This window comes from Pieris rapae, chromosome 7 (genome assembly GCF_905147795.1).
Source record: "Pieris rapae chromosome 7, ilPieRapa1.1, whole genome shotgun sequence".
Classification (NCBI taxonomy): domain Eukaryota; kingdom Metazoa; phylum Arthropoda; class Insecta; order Lepidoptera; family Pieridae; genus Pieris; species Pieris rapae.
Window position 1 is genome coordinate 4,264,415 of NC_059515.1, and position 6,000 is coordinate 4,270,414.

At 30.5% G+C, this 6,000-nt stretch overlaps 1 protein-coding gene across 6 annotated transcripts in view; it reads right to left on the bottom strand.

Moving 5' to 3' along the window:
* LOC110993781 (protein madd-4) overlaps positions 1–877 on the bottom strand; it is a 185,001-nt gene extending 184,124 nt beyond the window's left edge. For all 6 annotated transcript variants that reach the window (XM_045628852.1, XM_045628849.1, XM_045628851.1 and 3 more), the window contains exon 1: positions 736–877. The gene's annotated coding sequence lies outside the window, so the exon portion shown is untranslated. The remainder of the gene's footprint in view (positions 1–735) is intronic.
* Between the last annotated feature and the right edge of the window lie 5,123 nt (positions 878–6,000).

The window sequence follows — 6,000 nt, forward strand, 5'->3', positions numbered from 1 at the left end:
TCAAACCCAGACTATCACATCAGACAGCGATGTACATCGTTTCATAATATAACCTAAATTATAAATAGGCCCAAGGAAAATTCTTGCCTTCCTTCTTAACGAACTTAGCAGCTAAGTTATTATCCTTAAATACCTAATACAAAGCTGGGGCAAACTAGTTCTATATAGTCTTTAATCCAGGGTTAAATAGGTCAGAAGGTAACGTTTAGTTAAATTAAAAGTAATTAGGGCTAGACTTGACTCGCTGGTACTCAGGAAAACCCAGTTTAGTTAAACGTATTTTAACTATTCAGAGAATATAATATTATGAAAATAAAAGCTTTTATGTATGTGCATTTAACTGCATAAAGCTTTATTTGGCATTTCATTGTTAAATACATTATACGTACATGTAAAATGGTTTAGTTTTAAATAAAGTTTAATTTATTTTTTGTATGTAGAAATATTTTCTTTTACTAAATACAATAATTAATAATACAAAAAAATTCTTGTTTTGGTACACCTTAATTTGGTTAAAAATGATAGAAAAACTGGTTTTATCAATCGCTATTTCAACTATTTTAATTGTTACCTACAATAATTAAAATGTATTATTAAAATAGCACTAAAACAGAAATAATATAACTTCTGACGTATAATTTAATAATTTAATTTCAATAATATCTAAACATTTATTTGATTATGATTAATAAAATACAGAAAAACTAAATAAAAAATTAACATCATCAAGAATACCTGCTTCATCCACCGTGCACTGTATTTAATCACGTCAATACCACTTAAAGCACTCACTGAAAAATTCACCAACTTCCACTGTACACTTACGATCTAACGAATTCGTTTAACGACTCCAACGAAACGCGCTTTCGTAACGAGGGACAACCGCCGAATGCCGTTTGCGCATGAACCTCGCGACTAAAAGACGTATGTCGCAATGCGTTAAAACATTTAAAAGTAGCCTTAACGTATTCCTCTTAAATTAAGTGTCTTAGTTAACCGATTTTAACAGTTCTAATACCTGGAGCTATTTTTTTTAGATTAGGTGCAATTTTTATTTATTTTTGGGTATATACGGCTTTTAGATAAAAAAAATATTGTAATATTAGTAGTAAACAATAATAGAAAACGTGGGGTCTTACGAGTTAAAAACGATATCTTCACACAAGAGAAATAATTCATCTTCAATCTAGCAACCTCGTATTACATCATTGACTCATTTAAGTAGGCTCGTAAGTATAAAGGTTTGATAAATAAGTATTGAATAGGTAAGTATTTAATTATGATTACTAACCGTTCATTTTAGAGTAGATCGTAAGTCAACTTATAATTTTTGGGATGTTTAAATTATTTTTTAAATCGTAGTATTAATTTTAGTTCTGATCGAATAATATAAATTACTATACAGCCAATTTTAACTATATTAAATCTCGTTATTTTTATATTAATTATTATATTATATAAATTAATGGCCTAATAATATTGTCATAAGTCCAAATGAATTTCCTGAAAACTAAAATCAACCACACATTGAATTCACATTAAATTTGCATTAAACTCTTAATCAATCTTCAGAAATCTCAAGTCTGACATAAGACACATTTTTATCCGACAAAATAAATCGTTTAAAGACACCCGACAATATGAAGCCATTAACATCGTGTTCCTTTTATTATTCCCAATGATAAAATGTACAAATTATATTCGCGCCGCAATTAGCAATAAATAAAGATATTTAATACTAACGTGTGTTTATAATTTACATGTTGAATTGATTGACCCATTAATATGTTACTTTATATAGGTGTCCAATTGATGATTTATATAAAAAAGTTTACCACTTTAAGTTAATAATTTTGAAATGTTCAATGTGATTCAATATATAAAAGTATCGATTTCGGCTTAGCAATTATTTAAATTTATTTTAGTATCTAAGACTTAGTTTATGCAATTCAGCAATATTAATAAGTGTTTTTAGCAAAACTTATTGGTATATCGACCAAAATAGCAAAACATTTCTTTATTCTTATTATATATTCGTCTTCGGTTTACTATTCTTACAGAGTATACGTACGTTGTATACGTTATGTATATCTTTATTTTCGATGTACGTATATCTTTATTTTCCACTGTAGATTACAGGAATCAGGCGTAAATTGTATCGTAATCTATAGGTTAATGTGATTTTCCCTTTTAACAAACTACACGATTAAAAAGTTTATAATAAACTCCCATATTTTATAGGATATGTAAAAAATATCTTTTCTTTAAGAATCAAGAATATTAAACACGTTTTCCGCCTTATACATTTTTTTTTCAAACCACCGGAGTTCTAAGCCAATTATAGTCTTTATATTTGACTTCCAAAGAATCACGAAAAACGTGTCATATGTGCATGCAGAGTCGGTAACACAAACAAATACCTAATTATAATAAACCGACTTTTTCATGCAAATTATATACAATCACATCCAATCAGCGATAAATAAGCGAATTGAATATAAAATATATGTATAATTGAACGTTAATGTGATGATACACTCGTACGTGATTTTAAGAATGGTGATGCAAAATTTACTCGTTTAATAAACGGGTGAATTATTTTAATTAAAACCATAGACTTCGTTTACTGATAAAAATGTTTAGAGTTTTTATAATTGGTTGTTTGCGATGCAACTCAATAACCAGACTCCAAGCTTCCAGAAAGTTTTCGCCTCGTTAGACTATAAGATATTAAGTCATAGCTAATATACAGGTAATACAATAATGGTAAAAAAAATTTTAGATAGTAAAATAATTGATGCAAATACATGTATATCAGTAAATCTAGAAGTAGAACCAACGAAATATTTTCATTTCATTTTTGTACCTATAGGGCAAAAATGTCGACCGATGGTAAATTTAGTGCGATAAACAATTTAGATTATCATCATAAATATCTAACAATAAGTAATAATGTGCAAATAAATTTTATTATTTTCACCTATATATTTACATCAATTTGCAGCCAACTTGATTAATTTGCCGTTTATTTTACCGCCTAGCTGTTTAACTAGCGGCCTGAAACATGTTCAGCCATTTGATCAAACAGCTAGGCAAATCACTTGGACCGATGACGTTTCATTACTTGCCTAGCCTGTTGACTGTCAATTTAAATTTAATTCCACTTTCTGCCACTCTCAATCTCGAAACGAAACTCTTCCAACTGTCAATATGGTGTCGGCAAACCACAACCTTGTGGTGTTTTCCAAAGTCTCATATAAAACAACAAACACAATGGAAGAGTGTAGTGGTAATAATAATGTGAATTTTATTCAAACAATTTGATTTTAATAGGTTTAAAAGATCTTTTTTATTTCTACCAAATAATGACTATCGTACTAAGTCTTAGCCAGCCAGTTTATTAAATATTGTAACAAAGGCTACGGCGTATATCTCTCAGGCCGCTAGTTAAACGGTGCCGTGTAGTTAAAAGGCTGGGTCGTTAATTGAACGACTGATTAAGCTAGTTGGCTACGCTGTATATACGTACATTACACTCCTGGTTTTCTAATAACCGACCAAATAATACAAATCAGATTTAAAATATTGTACCCAAATACCATTTACTGTATTGTATGACCCAGATTTCTCACAAATGTGGTTACAAGAAGACGTCCCGATATACATATTTTATCTCCCATAATAAGGGAATAGGAATCGTCGTATAATGCAAACATGAATATTACATTTTATATACCTATAATAACTTTATTACAAAACAACATTAAAAGTTTTTACTCCAGGTGATTTACTTATTATTCCTTATTAAAATTAATAACCTTTAAACCAATAATTGAAATCTTCAATGTTGATGCAAAATTTATTGCAGAAACCCAACTGAGTTTTTATTTCGAGAAGGAGTGGTATATAATAACTTTATTACATACCTTTATGTTGCGTTTCAAGAAAAGCGTTGTCCAACTATCATTTTTGTTTTAAGTCCCGTAGACAATTAAACATCATATGTAGCTGTCCGTTGGTTCATGTTCGTAATTAGGCTTACGAACGTTTCCAATTCTCGCATACTTGGTATCCGATGTGTATTTATCAGTCAGTCAGTAAGGGATTAGAACATTTGCGACAGAAATAGATAGCCGTATGCACAAGCTAAGCTATGAGAGTTATTCAATAAGGTGCCAATTGCCAGGTTTATAAAACGCGGAAGGTCTAAGTGGATGAGCATTATGCTCCAGAGGGATCAAGCAAAATCGACTGGAATCCGCAATGCAAAACGTAGCCGTCCAAAACGGAGCTCTCAACGAAGTATCCTTCATAGGCGAAGGAAGCTGCAATTGCGTGAAGTTAAATAAAGAGGCCAGGACGGATCAGCTGGTTAACGGTGGATGTTTTCTGCATTCTGGGGAACTTGGGACCTTAAGTCAGTAAGAGAGTTTCAGTAAATGAAACACTCAGTAATAAATACCCAAGACTGTAGCAAATGTTGACAATAAACCGCTCTGAGAGTTTGTATAAGAGAGCAATTACGTGGTCGATGGATACATACTTAAACGTACCACAACCACACGGCTTTATAGCATTTATTGGTATATGACTGATTGTTTATGCTTCTTCCAACTACTATGTTGCTGTTAACGATAGTATCTTTGAATATAAAACCCTTATCCATGAATATTATATATAAAGAACAGTGTGCAGCTTCAAGATTTAATGCCGGATTAGTTAACGACTGATTTATGGATGCAAAGGCCAATGAGCAGGAGACGTTTACCTAGGTACAGGTCGATTGGATAACTTCATTAATTCTTTAGCAATTTATGTATTTGTATTTTCTCTTTTTTGTTTACACGACTAATATCTCAACGCATACACTTTAAAATATGATTTTCCTTGGCTTCCCGTTATTAACTATAGTACGAAGCTTTTTGCTAGTAGGACAAACTTCATCGATTTCTGCTTTCGCTTTTTCTGCATCATACGACCAAATACTAATAGTCTTAACAAATACAACAATGACAAACCAGAAATAAAACGCCCGATATTACAAAAGTCTAGAGTCCCCAAATTACTAGACCTTTTTGAAATAACCATAGCAATAGAAATTTATTATTGAACGCTGTTAATAAAATTGTAACTTTTGTGATATGTAAATAGAAAACCACAATAATAAAGGACTAAGTTTAGGAAACGAATAAAAAAACCTAAAGACATATCCTAAAGCCGTATATAAAAGAACAAATGAAGAGCTGCAATAACACGACGAAACATCTTTATAAGCCTTCACTCACACTCGCGAGGCCAATTTAATTTACATAAAATAAACCTTTTCTAAAGAACGTTCTCACAGTACCCACTGTGCACTGACATGATTCTATTAGATCAAAGCATGTCATTTTCAATATATATAATATATTCGATTTCGTTTTGTGCAACTGCAGATCTGCACGAAGACTGCATGCAGTATAGTTAGAAACATGTTTAATATAAAAATATAAGTTTCCAATAACACTCGTTACAGTATCTATAACAGGGTAACACACTCAGTTCTTGTGTAGGATTATTATTTAGAGATTTGATAGTTCTAAATATAATTTGTTAATTTTTTGATTTAATAAATATATCTAGACTATATCCCTCGAATAATGTCTAATTCCTCCATTGATTATGAATCATACATTTATTCGTTTTCCTCCTTAAACATTTATATTAAATTAAAGTTTGGTGTATTTTAATGTGTTGTTTTGTACAAGGCTCGAGAGATTATTTTTTTAAATTGTTCTAAAATTCTACTCGCCATATTCCTCGAATATTTAAATTTGATTTGTATTAAGTTGCCTAAAAGTTTATTGGTTACCTTGAAAAAGCTCAGTGTGTAAGTTCATCCTAAATAATTTATTATACTGTTTCCAGTTATAAAGGCGTTGACAGACATTTTTGTAGCGTATTATTATATTAAATGTGTGATTGATTTCCTTGAAAATGTATTTTTTTGTCTAAATATTA